The sequence below is a fragment of the Nomascus leucogenys genome, chromosome 3 (assembly GCF_006542625.1).
Source record: "Nomascus leucogenys isolate Asia chromosome 3, Asia_NLE_v1, whole genome shotgun sequence".
NCBI lineage: Eukaryota > Metazoa > Chordata > Mammalia > Primates > Hylobatidae > Nomascus > Nomascus leucogenys.
Window position 1 is genome coordinate 134,705,715 of NC_044383.1, and position 23,123 is coordinate 134,728,837.

General features: G+C 41.5%; 2 long non-coding RNA genes across 2 annotated transcripts in view; both read right to left on the minus strand.

Annotated features, from left to right (window-relative positions):
* Positions 1–380: 380 nt before the first annotated feature.
* Positions 381–12,528, minus strand: LOC100594059. Its single transcript, XR_004029386.1, has 4 exons — positions 12,369–12,528; positions 11,639–11,739; positions 5,440–5,530; positions 381–499 (listed from the first exon to the last, which is right to left on the minus strand). It is a non-coding gene; the product is annotated as an uncharacterized LOC100594059 (long non-coding RNA).
* A 2,044-nt stretch (positions 12,529–14,572) lies between these two features.
* LOC115834468 overlaps positions 14,573–23,123 on the minus strand; it is a 36,163-nt gene continuing 27,612 nt past the window's right edge. The window contains exons 2-3 of the long non-coding RNA XR_004029387.1: positions 20,861–21,093; positions 14,573–19,553 (exon numbers count right to left, since the gene is read on the minus strand). This is a non-coding gene — a long non-coding RNA (uncharacterized LOC115834468). The remainder of the gene's footprint in view (positions 19,554–20,860; positions 21,094–23,123) is intronic.

Sequence of the window (23,123 nt, forward strand, 5' to 3'; positions counted from 1 at the left end):
CTTTAGGGCTCCATAATTAAGCTTCCCAGAATAGCTTAGAAAACAAATTTGCAATTATGTCAAAGCTAACCCATAACTTTAGTATAAAATTTAGCAAAATACATGCTGGGTAAAGAGCCATTGAAATATACTTTAAAACCACCAACCATTCTCACTTACGTGAGAGCAACAGGGTAAATTTCATTTACTTAGAAGTTAGTTTTGTTGTTTTTTAGTTTAGGGCCTGGCTAAGGATCCTTCATTCCCTCTGCATTCTTCATACCTCAGGTCTGTAAATACCATGAGATGCTCCCCACATGCAACTGTCCAGAAGCATGTCATCCCATTCTCAGTCTCAAATGGACTTTGTTCTTTTCAAAGGAAGAGGGGTCTTACCTGAGGCAGAACTGTGGCCACTCCTGGGATTTAGACACTTCTGGTTACGTCTGGTGGGCAGGTAGGATGAGATGATGAAAGCCTATTTCCAGAGGCTAAGGAGGTTCCTAGGAGGTAATTCATCCTAAGGGAAGAAGGAACCGGGTATAACCAACTTGATACTGCTATAGAGCCTTCACGGTCAATGGTGGGGAAGAATTTGGAGCACAGTGTTGTGCCAGTTTCATGGATCTGTCATCAGTGCCCAAGACTCTACATCTGGGTTCTAGGAAGAGAAGGGGCTGTAAGTCATAATTGGAGCATTTATTTATTTATTTAGGCTAACATTGGGATATATTTGCTTTGCTTGGGTAATTCCCTAAAGGAATGTGATATGAGAGAGTTAGGGAAGGGGACAGTGGCCAGTAGACAGTGTTGGTACCTGGACGCGTCCTAGGCATTGCTGGTGGCAGCCGCAGCTGTGGTCCTAGGCAGAGGTCTGTGCCTACAGCAGCACTACCCAGAAGGAGACCACCAGGTCTGGGGGGTGTGGTGGGCCCTGCAGAATCTGGGTGGGGCTCTCCTGAGGCAGCATCCGGGTGATATCCTGCAGGGGCAGGGCCAGGGCCAGCGGAGCACTCTGCTCCCAGGGACCCTGGGGTTAAGGGATGGAATGCTTACTAATTATACTCTAAATCTGGACCTCTGGGCTCAAACTGCCAGAAGCCCAGACAGGATAGAGGGATAAGAAAAGGAAACAGGAAATACTCAGAATTAAAGAAAAAATAGAGGTGCTAAAAGACCTCCTTACTAACGCAGGTATCAGAATGGATAGATGGAAGATGACCTGAAACCTGGCCAGACACTTTCTAAGCACATGTGAAATGCATATCGGGAACCCTCAACAGGAGGTTTTTGGTAGCTGGGGACCCACATGAATAAGTAGATTCTTGTTTCACTACAACAAGAATTATATCAAAGCGAAACAAAACTTGAAAACAGAAACATCTATACTGGCCTAGAAAAGTGGAGACAAGAGAGGGAGGGAGAGAAATTGTTAAGGATTAAATTATGTTTGCAATCTCAAAACACATTCTGCAGCACAGCCTGGGAGTCTATGTGTCCATTTATGTAATTTAGAGTGTTTTGTTCAACCATGATTTTGCAGGTTGGGCAGAGGTGGGGTGGCAGACTGATATTCATTGTTGCACAAGATGTTTTCGAATGGCAGAAATTAATTGCTGTTCATTCCATCTCAGGTTATACTATTTTCTTAGGATAACCTGAATTCATCTCAGTGATGCATCTTCGATGTGACTGGGGTATGTGTGCTTAGAATAGACTAACAGCAGGAATTGCAGTGTTAGAAGGACTTGTGGTTTGCTCTTGTTTGGATTATCTTCCAGAAATAAAAATAATATATAAAACTCCAGCTGCCCCTTAGCACTAATTACATTAAGTTTAAGCATTACCCAGTGATATATAAATAAAAATGCCACATTATTTTTATGGAAAGTAATTTAAAGCCCCATAAATGGAATCATATTTATCTGTGATTCTCACTGCTGTTAAGACCCCATCTGTACCTCCTTCATTTCAGGGAAACTTGAAGCTCCTTCAGAAATAAAAAGGGTAACTTCCTGGTCCCAGTAAACTTTATAACTAGGATACTTTATTTTTTTTTTAAATCTTACTTAGGGCTGGGCACGGTGGCTCACGCCTGTAATCCCAGCAATTTGGGAGGCTGAGGCAGGCAGATCGCTTAAGGTCAGGAGTTCAAGACTAGCCTGGCCAACATGGCGAAACCCCATCTCTACTAAAAATACAAAAATTAGCTGGTCATGGTGGTGGGTGCCTGTAATCTTAGCTACTCAGGAGGCTGAGTCAGGAGAATTGCTTGAACCTGGGAGGCAGAGGTTGTAGTGACCTGAGATAGCACCACTGCACTCCAGCCTGGGTGACAGAGCAAGACTCCATCTCAAAAAATAAATATATAATAAAATAAAATCTTAGAGTTTGAGGATGCAGAATTTAATTTAATGTTATCAGGGCAATTTTTTTTTATCTTGGGGTTACTTAGCTTAAATACTTTTCCTTTTTAATTATTACAGAGACAGTGTGAGATCCTAGGTAGATATTGTAGAATCTCATCAAGGTATCTCTGACTCTCAAAAAGTCATTTTTGAGAAGGTTGAGAGAGATGAAAGGACAACATAGATGAACTCATCTTTTTTTTTTTAAACAGCTTTACTAAGGTATAATTGATTTGCAAAAAAACCCTGAACATTTAACGTATACAATTTGATGGGTTTGGACATAGGCACACACCTGTCTATAACCACAATCAAGGTAATAAACATATCCATCACTTCCAAAGCTTTTTTGTATGTTCCTTTGTGTGTGTGTGTATGTTTATTTTGCTATTGTTTATTGTTGTTGTTGTTTTGTGGTAAGAAACAAATCCATCTTTAAGTTCTAGGATCCAATCAACAGGGGCCAGTGTACACAAACTAGTAGTCACAAAATGATTTTTAGCACTTAAAATGCTAAGAATAATTTCTCATAATCATTCATGTTTTCTTTATCTCCCTCTTCTTCCTACACCTTCCCCCCTACTCAGCTTTGGTTCTTTCCCATACTTCTCTTTCCTTATTTTACTATTTTTTCTATTTCATTCTTCCATCTTATTTGGCTGACCCAAACAGGCCACTTAATTTTTTTTATTATTTAAAAAAAGTTTTCCATAGGTTATTGGGGTACAGGTGGTGTTTGGTTACATGAGTAAGTTCTTTAGTGGTGGTTTGTGAGATTTCGGTACACCTACCACTCAAGCAGTACACACTGCATCCTATTTGTTGTCTTTTATCCCTCACCCCCTTCCCACACTTCCTCCCAAGTCCCCAGAGTCCATTGTATCATTCTCATGAACAGGCCACTTTAACATGTGATGGAATGACATGCTTTAAAGATGTTATGGCCAAACGTTCAGGAAAGCTGTTTCACACACTGTCAAAAGCCACATGAATATGCAGTCTTGGAGAAAATAGATTATAACAAATAATAATTGAGTTCCTACCACAGGCCAGGCACTGGCTTTCACAGAAGAATTTATTTAATCTTTACCACAACCTGTGCTGTATCCTTCTGATTTTGTACATGAGGAAACTAAAGAACAGAGAGGAGTTCAAGACCAGCCTGGCCAACATGGTGAAATCCCGCCTCTACTAAAAAATACAAAAATTAGTTGCACACCCGTAATCCCAACTACTCAGGAGGCTGAGACATGGGAATTGCTTGAACCCGGGAGGTGGAGGTTGCAGTGAGCCGAGATCGCACCACTGAACTCTAGGCTGGGTGACAGAGTGAGACTCCATTTCAAAACAAAAACAAAAACAAAAACAAAAAACCCAGAGAGATCAGGTACCTTGCTCAAGAGCACACAACTGGGATTTGAACAAAGGAAGTCTAGGTCTGAAGCTGGCATTCTTTACCAGGGTAATCCTCAAAGTGTACAGCCCTGTGCTAATATTTTTTATGGGGCTCCCATTTATACAAACAATTTTATTAAAATGTATTATACAATTCATGGGCCCATGTAAGGAACAGTGATTTATCAATGAAGATTTAGAATAATGAGTAGAGAGGAGGGGCCTACATGCTTGGTTATTGTCAAATCAGTTCAACCAGAAGACGATTCCTCATAGTGTCCAGGTACCATATCTTCCTGTGCAGATCCAGGAACCATCTTTCCAGACTTTATTTTCAAATGTTCCATTCCAGGCTAATTTCCTATCTTTCCCAGTGAGATGAAAGGAGTAATACCATTGTGGTTCACAATGCCTTGGCTTTTCAATTGGAAACGACATAGATCTTGTTGCCTCTGAAGGTCCTTAACACAATGTATTTCATCTGACTAACATTATCGTTCATGATGCTACATGCTCATCCATCCTCAGCTCACAAAAACTGGCTTCCAATGAGCCTCTCAGAGGCTGTTCCTGGGCTTCACTAAGTGACCGACTTGGGTGTCAATTGCAGGGGAGGGACAGAGTAAAAGAGTCCTGCAACCCCACCCCCCTCCACTGCCCTTAAGTGCTGTAGACTAGTGGTGCCTCTGTGGTTAGAACTTACACAGGAAGAACTGATGCAGGTGCCCAAACACGTGTTCAATTCCAAGAGCAGATGGTAGATCCACAGTGATCATCAGAAGACTCAAGCCCTGAACCTATCCTGGGTCTGCAGTAAGAAAGCCCATTCTCAAAACAGATTATTAGTTATGTTACAAACACGTGCAATGCTCTGTAACTTTTTAAAATGGAATTTGAATACCTCTTGCATACTTCGCTTAATTTGGTAAAATTCCTAGAAATTTTGCATAGGTTAATAGGAAGCTACCAGAAGCCCTCTGAGAAATCGCTTCCCTTATGGTCCTTGATGTTGCAGTTTCTTTAGTAATTAATGATTTGTACTATTTACATATTTGGGTATTTATTTTATTTTATTTTATTTTTTATTTTGTATTTATTTATTTTTTTGAGACGGAGTCTCACTCTGTCACCCAGGCTGGAGTACAGTGGCACAATCTCTGCTCACTGCAAGCTCCGCCTCCCAGGTTCACGCCATTCTCCTGCCTCAGCCTCTCCGAGTAGCTGGGACTACAGGCGCCCGCCACCACGCCCGGCTAATTTTTTTTTTTGTTTTGTATTTTTAGTAGAGACGGGATTTCACCGTGGTCTCGACCTCCTGACCTCGTGATCCGCCTGCCTCGGCCTCCCAAAGTGCTGGGATTACAAGCATGAGCCACCGTGTCGGGCCATGGGTATTTTATTTTAAAAAATAATTATTTGTGCACTTCCTATGGGTCCTCACTATTTTAATTGTTTCACAAATATTAGTTCATTTCATTTCCATAACAATCCTGTTTCATAGGCACTATTATAATTTGTTTGTCGAGGAAAAGTCGAGTTAAATAACTTGCTAAAGATTACACAGCTAGTAAGAGATGGAGCTGGGATCCCTACCCAGACAGTGGGTAGGGATTTTGCATAGGTTAATAGGAAGCTACCACTTAACCACTACACTCACCTCTGTCTACAGGATATAAACAACGGGTCACCCAAGATGAACTCCTGCAGTCCTTGCCAAACCAGAAGCTCTCTTTTCTCTCTCTAGCTACCTGTCAAAGAGAAATGTTGATGTCTGTGAATTATTGAACACTTTTACATTTATACATTGTAAATTTGAGGCTATTTCTTTCATGGGTCTTAAAATTTACTAGGTATGATGGTTAATATTGAGTGTCAACTTGATTGGATTGAAGGATGCAAAGTATTGTTCCTGGATGTGTCTGTAACAGTGTCACCAAAGGAGATTAACATTTGAGCCAGCGGACTGGGAAAGGCAGACCCACCCTCAATCTGGGTGGGCACCACCATCTAATCAGCTGCCAGCATGGCCAGAATAGATGGTGTGAGTCAATACTCCTTAATAAACTCCCCTTATATATACATCTATCCTATTCTGTTCCTCTAGAGAACGCTGACTAATACACTGGGTAATGCTACTGCAAGTAACAGCCATGATGGGGAGTGTCAGGAGAGACTGCTAAAATAAAATCTGTGAATGTATTTCAAAGAATGTCCTGTTGTGTTTCATCATGGCACAGGCTGTCTCTGTGTGGCAATATAGAAAGGAGCTTCCTTTCCATCACATTGGTTAAGTTCTTTGATAATGTGAAAAACAGCAAGAAAGTAAAGATCAGCGTTTTTCAATTACTTTGTAATAGGGGCAAAGGTGTTTGTGTTTGTTTTTTTTTGGGGGGGGAAACTAGTAACAACTGGCTATAGGTCCTTTCCCATCTACCAATACTGTTCTCAACTTCAAGGCTGTATAGAGTTATTCTCATTGTCTGAACATTCATTATCAAGTCCCTGATATTATGAGATTGCAAAAGATGTGGCAAACTGGACAATTCTAACAATCGACTGACCCCATTTACAAAACAGTCTCTAGCCATGCTTCAAAATCTTGGTTATCTGAATATTGATGATAATTTTATGGTATAAACATTCTACAACACAATGCAAATTAACTCAAAAGAAAAATTGCCAATTTTGCCATCTATATAAGGTGACATAAAGTCATTGAAAAGAATGCTAAATAATTATCCTATTCACAAAGCCACTGGCAAATAAGGATCTCACAGAATTAGAACAGTTGACAACTGAAGAAGAGAAATTTGACAAGGATGATGATACTTGGAAAAGAATGATTTTAATAAAAAAGGATTAAGAAAAGATCTTGTAAAATATGAGGAAATTCTTGAATATATTTGCAAAGAAAAATGATCCTCTTTCTGGTTTGCAAAGGAAGACAAATGCAAACTTTGCTATCAGATAACTTTGTGGAAAAATTCTACCCCTAAAAAAGCAATCAGTAGTTAATTACTCTTTTATCCTAAGAATTATCACAACAGATACGATTATAACCTAAAAGTTTTTAATGTAATATAAAACAATTTTCATAATTTTAGCTTCACTTTTCATAAGATCCTAGTCTAACTTTCTTTTTTATTTTCTATTTACTATTAAATTTTGGTTCCCATTTTGTGCAGATTCACTGTGAAGTGGATCCTTCCTGGTATCAATTATTCTTGGATAATGAGGACTTTCTGTACTTTATGCTGACAGAACAAGGGCTAAATGGGGTTACCAAGACAAGATTGCAGGCTCATCTTCAACTTCACTTCAGTAAAAAACCATTCTAAGGACCACAGAGACTGAAATGCAATGAGTTGAAGCACTTTTCACCTTGTTTCCCATTCAAGATTTATGTCCTCATGACAGCTCTGATGAAGGCCTTGCAGCCCTGCAGATAGAGGTTGATGCTGACATTTCTGGATTTAGCAGAGACTTGGTAAAGACTCAAGTTCTCCAGAGTAAACCCAGTTGAATCTGGGTCCTCAGGTAGAAAGGTCTTTTCCTTAGAAAATTATTCTAAGACTAAATATGCTGCATTGCCATGCACAGAGATGTATAATATTAACTCAGCAAATTCTTAGAAAAACCTCCTCTTTTTCTTTGCCCCAGAAATACTCTTATTCAGTTCTTACATACTACGGATAGTACTAAAAATGTGGGTGAAATGGTTCCCTGACATAATCAGATATTTTATTTACTTATAGATGCATCATGGTGTTATTTTCTTGCAAATGACTTAATAACAAGTAATTATTTTGTAAAATGTCTCTTAAAAATGACCTCTAAACACGTTCAGCTCTCAAGAATTCTGCCTCTCTCACAAAAATAATCTTCCTGTAGATTTTAGAATTTTTTTGTTGTATACACTGTACAATAATCTTAGTTGATGAGGAAGTATAAATGCTAAGGATTAATCCTCAATTTAAATAATTTCTTACTTTTGGAAACTCCATTGAAACTGAGCAAATATCTGTTAAAAAGAGTACAAATTATATTTAAATATTCAACATACTAATATGAAAATAGAAGCTTTTCAAAAATACGTGAGCATCTTTCTTCTTAGTCAATTATTTCTCCTCCTGGCTACTATAAAGTGTGACTAATAAGTCAATAGCACCTTTCCTAAAAGGTTAAAACCAAAAAACATAATCTTTGTTTCTGCTGAACATGAACTGTTTGAGTTTCCTGATGACAAGTCATGCCAATTTCACCTCTACTCAAAAGAGACAGAGCTCCATTCCTCAGAGTCAGAAACTATTCCATGTTAAACACAACTTACATTAGAACGCCTTGTGGCAATGGTACTTAAAACAGCGTCATTTAAAAGAGATCTTTAATTCAGAAAACAAAGATTTAAAACAAACAAACAACAACAACAACAAAAAAAACCAAGCCCATTGAGATGTAGAGCTATGGCAAAATTGTCACGTGTCCCTACTGGAATATTAGTAATACTGGCATTAAGCCATCTTAATATTAGTCTCCTCTCAATAAATTTTTTTTTTTTGAGATGTAGTCTGGCTGTGTCACCCAGGCTGGAGTGCAGGGGTGCCATCTCCGCTCACTGCAACCTCCACCTCCCGGGTTCAAGTGATTCTCTCACCTCGGCCTCCCAAGTAACTGGGACTAGAGGCACCCACCCACCACGTCTGGCTAATTTTTGTATTTTTGGTAGATACAGGGTCTCACCATGTTAGTCAGGCTGGTCTTGAACTCCTGATCACAGTTGATCCCCACCCCTCGGCCTCCCAAAGTGCTGGGATTACAGGCATGAGCCACCACGCCTGGCCCTCTCAGTGATTTAGACGTTAGTTTGCCAGTCCGCCAGTTTTCTTGTTCTTTTGCCTTTTACCCTTGGTTTCCCTCCTTCCAAACACAAGGCCCATTGGAGCATCCACTACAAGGAGGATATAACAATCAGAAATGAAACTTGAATTTGTCAGCTTCAACAGTTGTTTGCAACTCTAATTCAAAGAACTGAATTTAAAATGTCGATAGATTTAGGACCGTTTTTATGCACTTCCATGATTTGTACCGTTCCTGGTGAATTTTCTTTTCGTGTGATCAATGTGTATTCCCCTGCACCAAATGTTAAGAAATGAAACATGCCATTAACTTCATTTTTTTTTCAAAAATACATGTAAATCTAACTCTGATAGAAAACTTAAAGGCAGTCATCACTGGGACTCGATTCTCTATTTCTATCATCCCCTATTGCCAGCCAGGATCCCTTTACGGCTTCTATGGTCTTACACGAGGCACAATATTTGGGAAGCTCCACTTCTCTGTGGCCCATTCTGGCCAACCTTTATATTGATTACACTTGCCTAAGGCTTCGTAGGCCTTGGAAGCTGCGCCACAGTTTGAGTGCCACCCCTTAGACAGGAGGGTGCAGTGCTTTGGGAGCAGGTGCTGGAGATGGGCATTCCCTCCTGCTCTTCTGAGGTTCTATACCCTCTTTCAGTTGCTAAAAGTAAAAATCTAACTACTGTTCCCTTCTTGTCTAGATTAATCATTCTCTCTCATCCCTTATCTTCTCCTTCACCCCCAAATTGATTACCTGTCTTTCTTTCTTGTGTCGAAAACTCTCAATTATTTTGTTTTCAAAAACAAAACCCAGAAAGAGAGATTGTCCTCAGGCAACTTCCACTTGACTTTGAAACATAGAGTTCCCCCAAGAAGAAAATCCCAAAGTCCATCACTCTTCTTGGAAAAATATAAAGAAATAAACAAGAAGAGTCAAATATAATAGATCTCAATAATGATCAATTATGACGTGGTTTATGATTAAATAAGAAACATAAAAATGCAAAAAAAAATTGCAATGAGTAAGGTGATGAATAAAGAACATCAAATGGAGGTGGAAAAAAGTTGTTTTTGGCCATCATTAAAAACTAAGTTGTTTTGACTTAATCTGAGCTCAGACTTTTGTTCTGTTTTGTTTTGTTTTTGAGACAGAGTCTCGCTCTGTCACCCAGGCTGGAGTGCAGTGGCATGATCTCTGCTCACTGCAACCTCTGCCTCCTGGCTTCAAGCAATTCTCCTGCCTCAGCCTCCTGAGTATCTAGGATTACAGGCACATGCTACCATGCCCGGCTGATTTTTGTATTTTTAGTAGAGACAGGGTTTCGTCATCTTGGTCAGGCTGGTCTTAAACTCCTGACCTCATGATCCATCCACCTTGGCCTCCCTAAGTGCTGGGATTACAGCAGCCGTGAGCCACTGCCTGGGCCTGAGCTCAGATTGCTGACAAAGATTGTGTTCACATGATTTTTGGATTCCACAACCCCCAAATCAAAAGAGAATCTCCAGCTTTGATATTTTGGCCTTCAAAAATCAATTCCAGCAACATTCAATGTTCCTTCAAGGAAAGGCATTGATATGGTTTGGCTCTGTGTCCCCACCCAAATCTCATCTGAATTATAACCCCCACATGTTAAGGGAGGGACCTAGTGGGAGGTGACTGGATCATGGGGGCAGTTCCCCCATGCTGTTCTCGTGATAGCGAGTGAATTCTCATGAGATCTGATGGTTTAAAGTGTGGCACTTCCTCACTCTCACTCTCTCCAGCTGCCATACAAGACGTGCCTTGCTTCATTTCCTGAGGCCTCCCCAGCCATGCGGAACTGAGTCAGTTAAAGCTGCTTTCTTTATAAATTACCTACTCTCAGGTAGTATCTTTACAGCAGTGTGAAAACAGACTAATACAGGCATGTACACCAAATGTCCTTCAAAATCACCAAGTGCAGATTCTTGGACCCTATTTGAGACTACTGCTCCTTGCTGTATTGATGACTTTGCACTGTTATAGGAGTCTACACACTCAGGCCCAACACATGACCTAATCAGAGCCAAGTATTCTTTCAGTCATTGTCCAGTTAAAAATGTCCATCTTACCCAGATGTAAGGCAGCACTTGGTACCCTGTGCTCTCACTGGCCCTGCCAGTGGCCCAGCCTCTTAGGCCTTAATCCCCAACCCTGATCCCTTTCCCCAGGATTTCTCTGTAGCTTGGTGTGTGAAGAACCAGGCTCTTGTAAACAATTCTCACCCTATGCTTTACATGAAAGGGTTGGCAGCAGGGACTGGCAGTGTTTGGGGGTGGGGGACACAGTTTCCTGCCCCCCCTTTGCTGGGCAGATGGTTTCCTGGTAACATCAGGCTGGAGCTGATGGGAAGTTGAGCTGTTGGGACAACTGTTTCTGTCCTCATCCATGTGACCAGGCAAAGCCAGCTCAGCAAACAGCCTGGTGCATAAGCTCACTGCTGTGGCCAAAGATCTGGGCATGGAGGCAGCAGACCCCTTCCCTGTCCAGTTATAAACATATTTGTCCAACTTATCTCCGAGGTGGGGGCCCCTGGAGGTCTAATTCCTACAAGTTAAGTGTCTGGCTAGAAAACTTCCGTTGTTGGGACAGAGGAGGAGAAGAGAAGTTCTGAAAGTGAATATCAGAGTCTCTGGGTGTGTCAGGGATAAGGGTTGCAGCCTCATGTTCCGTAAGAACAAGGGGGCCTAGGACACTGGCACTCGATGGCAGGGCCCTAGTGTGCTGGGCATACTGTGCTGTGTCTGGTGAAATCCAACTTCCCCAGGTCTCCTCACCCCTGCGGAACAGCCTTCCAGGCTGGGCACCTGCTCTGTCTCCTCATCCTTCTACTTTTTTCAAACAAACAAATTCCATCTCAGGACTTCCATCCCCTTCTCAGCCTCTGTCATGTCCCCCTCTTTCTGGCTCGCCTCATTTCAAGGGCCTTGTTTGTCTGTCCCTGGCAGAGGCCGTGAGGACAGGTGAGTGAGTTGCTTACCTGGCTGGCCCCTGTCTGGCTCCAGGTTGTCTTTTAATGGCTCTGGTTATTGCCGCAAGCATCACTTTGTCACTGTCATCCCTGCAGAAAAGCATCCCATCCTGAAAAAATCCAGACAAATTATCCACAGAAAGCTTTTCTTTAAATATTTAGTCCAGTTTGTCTAATTCACCTTGGGCTGCATGCTAGGTGAAGCTCTTCTCCAGGTCCTCCAGGAGAGCTGACAGCTTTGTTTTCAATACTGCTCTTGGTTCTGAGGGCTCACCTCTGCTCTGCACCCCATTAGAGGCACAGCTCCATTTTGTCATTTAGAATTGTTGTTATTCAGTGGTATAAACCTGTGTAACAACCCTCAGCAATCCTAGACAAGGCATTCGAAATTGAGCAGGTCATGACTAGGGAGACCTTAAAATCATCCCAATCAAAACCTGCTGAGAGTGAAAGGGGAGCCCACTGATCTCCCTGGGACAAGCGTCTAGCAGGACCATCCTGAGCAAACTGAAACGATCACCACCTTAGTCGGGACTGACGCTCTGAGAAGTGCTACCCTGGCCAGTTTCTCTTTATTTTTTAAAGACTGATCTTGACTTTCCGTTAAACCTCCATTTCTACTTATAGTTGAAAAAACTTAATTTTGCCATTTAAGACTAGCTTGATTCAGATTTAAAACACAACCCAGTCTCTCTAGGAACCCACACTCGGACTCTCGGTGCCCATCTCTCCTCCTTACCTTTTCCTGGTAACATCTGGGTGCTGGTGGACATTTCCTGAAGATTGTCCATTTCGGTGAGGATCCTTTGGTCTAAGGGCTATTCGGCAGTCGCTGCTGTGCCTGCTGACTTTTGGCTGATGGGCAGCCCAGCCCTCTAAGTCATTGGGCACGGGGTCCTGCCCTCCTGGAGTACCTTCCATTTTGTTTTCAGCATGCTCAAAGCCCAGCGTCACCTGCCCTGCTACTTAGGCCTCACACTGGAGCCGGAATTGGTGGGTTCTTGGTCTCACTGACTTTAAAAATGAAGCCGTGGACCCTCGAGGTGAGTGTTACAGTTTTTAAAGGCGGCGTGTCCAGAGTTTGTTCCTTCTGATGTTCGGATGTGTTTGGAGTTGCTTTCTTCTGGTGGGTTCGTGGTCTTGCTGGCTCAGGAGTGTAGCTGCGGACCTTCGCGGTGAGTTACAGCTCTGAAGGCGGGGCATCTTAAGGCGGCGCATCTTAAGGCGGCATGCTGGAGTTGTTCCTTCCTCCGGGTAGGTTCGTGGTCTCACTGGCTTCAGGAGTGAAACTGCAGACCTTCACGGTGAGTGTTACAGCTCATAAATGCAGTGTGGACCTGAAGAGCGAGCAGCAGCAAGATTTATTGCAAACAGCAAAAGAACTATCCTCCCACAGTGTGCAACGGCACCTGAGCGGGTTGCCACTGCTAGCTCGGGCAGCCTGCTTTTATTCTCTTATCTGGCCCCACCCACATCCTGCTGATTGGTCCATTTTACAGAGAGCCGATTGGTCCATTTTGACAGTGAGCTGATTGGTCCGTTTTGACAGGGTGCTGATTGGTGCATTTACAATCCCTGAGCTAGACACAAAAGTTTGCCATATCCCCACTAGATTAGCTAGGTACAGAGTATGGACACAAAGGTTCTCCAAGTTCCCACCAGAGTAGCTAGAAACAAAGTGTCAATTGGTGCATTCACAAACCGTGAGCTAGACACAGGGTGCTGATTGGTGTGCTTACAAACCTTGAGCTAGATACAGAGTGCTGATTGGTGTATTTACAATCCCTTAGCTAGACATAAAGGTTCTCCAAGTCCCCACCAGACTCAGGAGCCAAACTGGCTTCACCCAGTGGATCCCGCATTGGGGCCACAGGTGGAGCTGCCTGCCAGTCCCGTGCCATGTGCCTGCACTCCTCAGCCCTTGGGTGGTTGATGGTACTGGGTGCTGTGGAGCAGGGGACGGCGCTCGTCGGGGAGGCTCCCGCCGCACAGGAGCCCACGGAGGGGTAGGGAGGCTCAGGCATGGCCAGCTGCAGGTCCCGAGCCCTGCCCCTGGGGGAGGCAGCTAAGGCCCCGCGAGAAATTGAGCACAGCAGCTGCTGGCCCAGGTGCTAAGGCCCTCACTGCCTGCAGCCAGCGGGGCCTGCCGGCCACTCCGAGTGCGGGCCCTCAGAGCCCACGCCCACCCGGAACTCGCGCTGGGCCGCAAGCACCGCAGGCAGCCCCGGTTCCCGCAGCCGCCTCTCCCTCCACACCTCCCCGCATGCTGAGGGAACTGGCTCTGGCCTTGGCCAGCCCAGAAAGGGGCTCCCACAGTGCAGTGGCGGGCTGAAGGGCTCCTCAAGCCAGCCAGAGTGGGCGCCAAGGCCGAGGAGGCACCAAGAGCGTGTGAGGGCTGCCAGCACACTGTCACCTCTCAACACTGCTGCAGTTTCCTCCCAGGCCTACCTCTATTTAGAGTCAGGCTGGCTGGAGAGGATTCACCTCTCAGCCTTGCTTCAGAGCCTCCTTGGCTTCCTCTGGAGCACTTCCTGGAAGATCTATTGCAGACCCTGCCAGGGCATGGGAGAATATCTGGACTTCTTGGGCACCAAGTATGGGCTCTGGGTGAAAGGGGTGGGTTGGAGAGGTATTTCTTAAGCAGTTAAATCCATGATCTACTGCTCTTCTTTTTTTGACCCTTCAGTTACTTTGTTTACTTCTCTAAAGAATTTACATATTTTAAGTTTTGTTTTGTTTTTTTTTTGACAGGGTCTTGTTCTTTTTTTACAAAGACAAGGCCTATCTCCAGGCTAGAGTGCAGTGGTGCGATCATAGCTCACTGCAGCCTCGAACTCCTGGGTTCATGGGTTCAAGTGATCCTCCTGCCTCAGCCTCCTGAGTAGCTGGGATTATAGGCATGTGCCATTGCATCTGGCTAATTTTTTTAAAAGTTTTTTGTAGAAATGAGGGGTCTCACTTTGTTGTCCAGACAGGTCTCAAACTTCTGGCTTCAAAGGATCCTCCCCTGGTTTCCAAGGATCCTCCCCTATGTTAACTCTCTTCATCTTCACAACAACCTTATAGAGTACATGCTATTAACACCCTGAGGTTATGGATGAAGAAACAGGCGCAGCGAATGGGTGATTTGCCTAAGGTTGGGCAACAAATCAGAAACAGGTAGGATTTGAGCCCAGGAATCCTAGTATCAGAGTCTGTACTCAGAAACACTAGGCAGAGAGAAATTCTTGAACTTTGAGAGTAGGCTAGTAAAATGTGATTATTCAACAAGAAATTTCTCTTCTAAATAAGTTATTTAGATGTTAAAAATTCTTCTGACATGAACAAATACTCTTGACACTCAATAGTTCAGAGAATCTAGGTCAGACCTTTTACTCTGCTAACCTAGTTCTTCACTAAAAAGCAACATCTACTACCATTATTACCAATAATTAAAATAATAATGGCAATGACTTCATGGACCTGCTGCTTATAAACTTCACTGATATGATAATATAGTAAATATAATTTGTTCAGAATTAGGAGCCTGACCTCTAGTGTCATGATTTTTAATTAGCTGGATGTTAATAAATATTGGGATAGTTTTTAGTGCTATAAGTATTTTTTTTAATAAAAAGTCTTCTCCTTGAATACTTGTGATTTTTTTCATTCTTTTTTCTTTTCTTCCCTTAAGAAAGCAAATATTTATTTCAAATACAGAGAAATTAGTCACTGTTTTCAGTGTTCCTTTATTTTTACATCTCTAATTTAATCTTGTACTAATTCCAAAAAAACAATTGTGCAATTTTGGGTTTTTCTGAAATACGTCTCATTCATTCCCTAAAGCTTTGGAAATGCTCCACGGTGCTCCTTTCCCCAAGACTTTTTGCATTTTAAAAAAATTCCCTTTCTGTTTTAGAGCCAAACTTTGCCCTTCTCCCAAACTTCTATATTTTAAAAATACGTTTGTCTTATTTTCTAATGATTGGGTGAATTTCATTTCTACCACTTTTCTATTTTTTTTTTCCTGGATTGTTTTGGTGATTCAATTTCTGGGCTCCAAATGTATAGTTGCCAGATTTTTACTGCTATTGGCCATAAAATCCTGCCCAGTCACTGGGCTGTAAAAAAGCAGATGCAAAATTGCTCCTACTGCCGGCTGCCAGCTGTGTAGCCCCGCAGCCAGAGGCAGAGACGCCATATTCCCCCCACTTTCCTTAGATTCAGGAGCCTGTTCAATACTCATTGCCTATGTCATGACCTACATAGCTGCCTGTCAGTAACCACCTAGGGCTTCTTATTTGTGCAAATAAGTTAGTTTCATTTTCATTTTGTTTGAATTTCCACATTGCCACTACATAGAGAATGTTTTCTTTATCTTTTCCCATTGACTTGTAAATAATTGTTACCCTAATCTTGCAGATACAATGATGCTGCATTGATTCTGGTGTGTTAGGTTCAGGTCACAGGGGCTACTCTCCTTTTCAAAGCAAGCAGCATCAGCACACTGATTCTTGGCTGGAATTCGGAGACCCGGAGACCTGGGCAGGAGACAGAAGCAGCATTGTATGAAAGGAAGAAAGAGAGACAAGAGGCAGCATCCTGGGTGTGAAACCAAAATAATATCATCTGTCTTGTCCAATTGAACTGACAATGCAAGGGGGCCAACCAGAGAAAGAATCTATGTGGTAAGCAATGGAGTAGAAACCAGATCAGATGAACGGCCAAAATGCACATTTATTTTCTCATTGGATTCTCATGGTCTCACCTCCATGGAGAGACAACTAGAATTTGACCCATGCAGTGTGACCAGAGGGCCTGGACGCCAAGTCTCTGCTTGACTGCCCTGGTTTACAGTCTTTGAGAGGTTATTTTCTGCCCAAGAGCATCCATTAGTACATGGGAATCCAGACTTGGAACATGCTCTGTCTGGCTCCGGAGTCCTCTAGGTTTTCAAATACTCTACTGAGATTGAGGCAAAGGCTCAGGAAACATCCCCTGAGCTGGAAAGGGCTGCTGTAATTGGTGTTCACAGGACACCTGTATAGTGGGCTGTTGACCCAGCTTGTACACAGTCTCAGTGAGGGTGATTTTTTTAAGAGTTATTTGTGTTTTTGCTTATATCATGGCCCTTTAGAATACTCATTTGATTGCCTTGTAGTGGTTGTTATTTTTCTTTTATTTTGAGTGGGTGTGTTATTTTCCTTTCTGGCTGCTTCTTTTCCTGCCATTTTGGGGTTTGACCCAATTAACTACAAAATATAGATGTTCCTAGTAATTTTATTCATGTATTTAAGCCTCTTCTAGTGTGTTCATGTGTTTAATGTCAAAGCTTCTGTCTTACCCCAAAGTTTATATGGTTATATGATTATATCTCTCCCTTTACCCTTTCTTTGGAATCGATTTTTAAAAAATTAATAGACTCCATTTCTTTTAGCAATTTTAGGCTTACAGAAAAACTGGGCAGAAAATACAGAACTCCTATATTCACCTCCCCCACTCCCACACACCATTTGTGGAAAAGACTATCTTTTTTCCACTAAATTGACTTTTCTCATTCATCAAGTATCAGTTGGCCTTATTTGTGTGGATCTATTTCTAGGCTCTGTATTCTGCTCCACTTATCTGTCTATTCTTTTACCAATACCATGCTGTCTTGATTATTGTAGCTTTATAGTACTTCCTGGAGTTGGATAGTGTAAGGCCTCTGATTGTATTCTTTTCTTTCTTACTTAATGAAACCCAATACTGGGTTGGCTATTCTGGGTCTTTTGCCTTTCCATACAAACTTTAGAACTAGTTTGTCAAAATTAAAAAAAATTTTTAAATCTTTACTGGTATTTGGATTGGAATTTCATTTAATCTATAGATCCAGTTGGGAAGAAGGGATATTTGACAATATTAAATCTTATCTATGTCCATGGTGTATCTCTCCATTTATTTATATATTCTTTGGTTTCTTTCATCAGCGGTTTATAGCTTTTATCATATAAATCTTATACATATTTTGTTAGATTTATACCAATTCTTCAGTGTGAATGTAAATGGCATTATTTCTTAATTTCAAATTCCAGTTGTTCATTGTTGATATGTAAGAAAACAATTAACTTTTAAATATTAATCTTGTATCTGCCAACATTTCCATAATAGCTTACTAATTCCAGAAGGGGATTTTTGTTGTTGCTGATTCTTTCGGATTTTCTACACAGACAATCATACCATCTATATATGAAGACAGCTTTATTTCTTTCTTCCCAATCTGTATGCTTTTAATTTCTTTTTCTTGTCTTATTGCACTAGTTAGGACTTCCAGTATGATCTAAAATAAGACTGGTGAGAGCAGGTATCCTTGCCTTCCTAAATTAAAAGGAAAGCATCTAGTTTCTCTTCATTAAGTATGAAGTTAGCTGTAGATTTTTTGTACATGTCCTTTATCAGTTTGAGAAAATTTCCCTCTATTCCTAGTTTGCTTGGAGTTTTTACCATAAGTGGATGGTGGATTTTGTTAAATGCTTTTTCTTCATCTATTGATATGATCATATAATTTTTCTTCTTTAGCCTGTTGTTGTGATTGAATACATTATGATTTTCAAACATTGAACTAGTCCTGCATATCTGGAGTAAATCCCATTTGGTTATGGTGTATTGTTTGTTTTATATATTGTTGGATTCAATTTACTAATATTTTGTTGACGATTTTTGCATCCACTTTCCTGAGAGATACTAGTCTATTGTTTTCCTTTCCTGTAATGCCTTAATCTGGTTTTGGCATTAAGGTTAGGCTGGTTCATCGAATGAATTAAAAAGTATTTTCCTCTGTTTCTCTTTTCTCCTTGTTTCTTTTTACTTCTAGCTTTTTTTTCCCATGCATCCAAAAACGGTCAATAATTCTAAACTGATGTCTATTAAACATGGCTTGCCTCACCCCATATGTTGCATCATATTTTATGCAAGGAAACAGAGACAACTATTAGCTTTTAATCATTTTGTGTACTGATGCTTTAACACTGTGGCTACTTTTTGTAAAACTCCCATCTAAGCCAGAAATGTCATTATCAGCAATAGCATCAAGAAAAATTTTCTGAAAGTTATCTTTGTCTTGGATATCATCTCGAGATCAATTGTCAATAATTCTATTTTTTTGGCATCCTTGTAAATCAAGCAAAGTAGCTTTCAGAAAATTTCCCTTATAGGAATAATGCTAAACTGAAGAGATGTATACTCAGAGAAGAAGCAGCCTTTTGTAAGGAAAATTTCTCTGAATAAAACTGTCTTTAAAAGACTTGGCAACAACAAAAAAAGAGCTAGTTTCTGCAGGAGGAAGAAAAAAAAACTCCGACTCTAAATCCAAGGCCAGTGACACCACACTGCATATAATACAGTTTCTTTTTTGCAACAGTAAGAACATGAGCACAAAGGGAACATTTATGAGAGCCAACATGATCAATTTGAGGAAAACAGCAGTTAGAAACTGCAAGCCAATTTTTTTTCTGTCTAGAAAATCAATGAACCACAAACATCTAATAAATCGGTCAATTATACACAGATGCCAGGCTGTACAAAAGATGTATATTAGTTTTAGAAAATCATGACTGTCTCATAGAGATTTTATGACAGAAAGTTCCACTGATTAAAATGTCAGTATAAAACATTGCCTTTCATTCAAATAGCTAGTCCAGACTCACCCTCTGTAATGATGGAATGTAATAATTAGATAGTGGGCAAAGCCCACATGTTAGCAAACAACAACAAAAATAATCAGACTGCTCAAAGAAAATGAAAGAGCTGGTGAAGCACAACTGAGGTGGTCTCGGGCTTAGCTCCCCAGTGAAAGCATCCAGAGTAACACCCAGGTACTCAGATGGCAGGCACTACACGTGTTTCCATGACAACTCCAAGGACCTGGCTGGGGACTTATCACTGAGGTTGCAGTGTTGGGATTTCTCTGAAAAAAGAAATAAGAACTGTGTTTTAATTAAAGAAATATTTTTTAAAGTATAACTTAATTTTAATTAATATTTTAATAGTATTAATTTTTTATGTTAATACTATTAATTGTTTTAAAATTGATATTCCTGCTTGAGCCCAGGAGTTCAAGGCTGCAGTGAGATATGATTGTGCCAATGTACTCCAGCTTGGGCAACAGCAAGACCCTGTTTCTAAAATAAATAAATAAAATTTAAAAATAAAAAATAAAAAAATTTTATCCCTAATTTTAAAAGTTAGTGATCATTTAAAAAGCCTTTGAGTTTTTCCTTGGCCTCACTGCCTGGGGTACCATAGTACAGCATGGCAAGTTCCCCTTTATATTCTGTAGTAAGATGTTCTAGCATAGATGTGGGCAGAGGCTTCCTGACTTCCCAGCAGGGCCTGCTTTGTTTGTACTTGCAGACACACAGCCCCAAGAGTAACTCTGGGCCTGAGTGAAAAAACCCTTTGTAGAGGGGTAATGGACCAGATGAAAGTCTTCACGTAGAATTTTCCCCACTCCCCGTTTTTGGATCTTGCACCTTTATTTGTATCATCTTCCCCCACTGTCTTCAGTCCTGACTATCCAGGCAACAAAAAGGATATCTCTTTGGTTTCTTTCCTCATTATGTGGGAAAAATCAGCTGAAAATCCACAAGCGTCCTAATATTCAATAATGAGAGATGCTGTGCTCAGCACTTGTCTCCAGATCTTGAGTGACACTCTATCCCAGAATGCTGAGTGACACTCTATCCCAGAATGCTGTGGTCAGTTACTGTTAGGAATTAAATGTCTGTGTTCCCCCCAAGATTCATGTTTTGAAGTCCTAACCTCCAGTGTTGCTGTATTTGGAAAGGGGCCCTGAAGAATTAATTAAGATTCAATAAGGTCATAAGAGTTGATCCTGATCTGATAGGATTAGTGCCCCTAGGAGAAGAGACACCCAGAGCTCTTTCCCCATTCCCCCACCATGAGTGTGCACTGAGGAAAGGCCATGTGGGGACACAGTGAGAAGGTGACCAGGTGACTGTCTGCAAGCCAGAGAGTCCTCACCAGAAACCAAGTCACCAGAACCTTGATCTTGGACGCCCAGCCTCCAGAACATAGAGAAAATACGTTTTTGTGGTTTAAGGCCCCCAGTCTATGTTATGGGCAGCCCAAGCTGGCGAATATAATGGCATCAGAGAGGGAGACAGCCATCACATAAGACTCCCTCCATCAGACACGAATGGTATCAGCCAGGCAGTCCCAGAAGCCTGCAATAGAAAAGCACCATTCACTGACCCTCATGTTTGGAGTGATGGTATGTTCTCCCATACATACAAATGTGTCTAGAAATCCCAAGGTAAGACAGCATGTCTAGTGAGTTCTGGAGAATGACTGCCCAGCGTCCACTTGGCTTATGTGATGGAGGCTACTGGAGCCTCAGGACACAATTGTTGGACACATTGAACACTGCCATAACATCTGACAGATGGAGCACAGATGTGCAGCGACTTCCACCAAGGCCAGGCAACCTGTGGATAATCAGAAAAGAAACCATAAGGGATGTAAAATCGAACTCTGCTTTTCTTCTTGATCATTGGGTACCACTTTGGGCAACAAAGTAGATAATTTATTTTGACTTCTTTAGCCCCATCAAGGCCCGTGGTTCTCCCTGACACCCCTCGCCACCTCATTTCTTCATCTGCAGGCTGTGCTGGGATGCTAGGCTGTTCCTCCCATTAGGAGCAGCTCAGTGGGAGTAGATGCAAGTAGAAGGAGAGAGGAATCTGCATGCACTGGGCTGAGGGTGATTTGTTCATTTCTTAGATTAATCAGTAACATCTTGATTGATGCATTCTTAGTTTAGTGCTCTGGTTGTTACTGCTTCCTGAGAATATTCTTTTCTTCCATTTTTGTCTCTTTCTTGTTTTCCATCCTCCAAGTCAAAATTCTTAGAGTTCTTTGACCCTGAATATATTTTCAGCTTATGAACTATAATACATTGAAATCTAAACTCCATGTGTTGTTAAAGTATATCACCGGTGACACTATTGTAGCTACTCATTTTAAAATAAATGTCTCTAGGGAGCTTAAGGTTCATCCTTGTATTAGTCAGGGTTCTCTAGAGGGACAGAACTAATAGGATAGATGTATATATGAAAGGGTGTTTATTAAGGGGAATTGACTCACCCAATCACAAAGTAAAGTCCTATGATAAGCCGTCTGCAAGCTGAGGAGCAAGAAAGCCAGTGGCGGATTAGTCTGAGTCCCAAAACCTCAAAAGTAGGGAAGCTGACAGTGCAGGCTTCAGTCTGTGGCCAAAGGCCAGAGAACCCCTGGCAAACCACTGGTGTAAGTCCAGGAGTCCAAAAGCTGAAGAACTTGGAGTCTGATGATGTTCGAGGGCAGGAAGCATCCAGTACGGGAGAAAGATGGAAGCTGGAAGACTTAGCAAGTCAAGACCTTCCACATTCTTCTACCTGCTTTATTCTAGCCATGCTGGCAGCTGAGTAGAAGGTGCCCATCCAGATTGAGGGTGGGTCCGCCTCTCACAGTCCATTGACTCAAATGTTAATCTCTTTGGCAACATCCTCACAGACACACCCAGGAACAATACTTTGCATCCTTCAATCCAATCAAGTTGACACTCAATAGTAACCATCACAATCCTCCTCCATGACTCTTCAAATGCTGTTTTCTTTGAAGGAAACACTGTGTATGGACCTCCTTGATTTTTCACTCTAGCAGTTCTATTGAAAGCACATCCACTTGATAGTAATATGCTGGTAAGTGTTTAATAATTGGTGCTCTTTGGGTGTTTGCCAATTTCCATGGTGTATAATAAATATCTCTACTATTTATTAACCTATTTTGAGCCACCAATATGGTGTCACTGAATGTGAAATTGGGAAGAGATTCATACAATTGATGCTCCAACCCCTACATGCTATGGATAGGCGGTCTAATTAACTCTACACCTGACCTTTGATAAGAGCCCTGCTCCTAGGGGTTTCTTGTCCCTTAAAATCAACCTTTGTCAGGAGGATCACTTAAGCCCAGAGTTCCAGACTGCAGTGAGCTATGATTGCACCACTGCACTCCAGCCTGAGCAACAGAGTGAGACCCCTTTACTAAAAAACAAGCAAACAAAAAAACAATAGCCTTTGTTACCTGACCTCACATATGAGATGCGTGCATTGGCTCCCCAAACATGATGGAGAAAATATAACAAGGATTTTAAAACACAGGAAAATTTGAAAGTTTTCCCACACCCTTCTTCCCCAGGCCACATCCTGACCTCTTTAGCTCAGAAACAATATTTCACCATACAGAACCATTTCCACCATGCCTATATGATCCAGTTCATTCATTAAACATTGATAAGTAGAATTTTCTGCTTCAGTGGAAAGTGGAATGATATTGGTGAAATAGTGATATATATTCAATTTGATTATAAAAATAAAAAAAGAGTAAAAGACTTTCTGTTGCATGTTCATGTCAAAAGCGAGGAAACGGTTGATTGTATCTGGTGTATCAAACATCTAGTGGTCAGTGCTCGGGG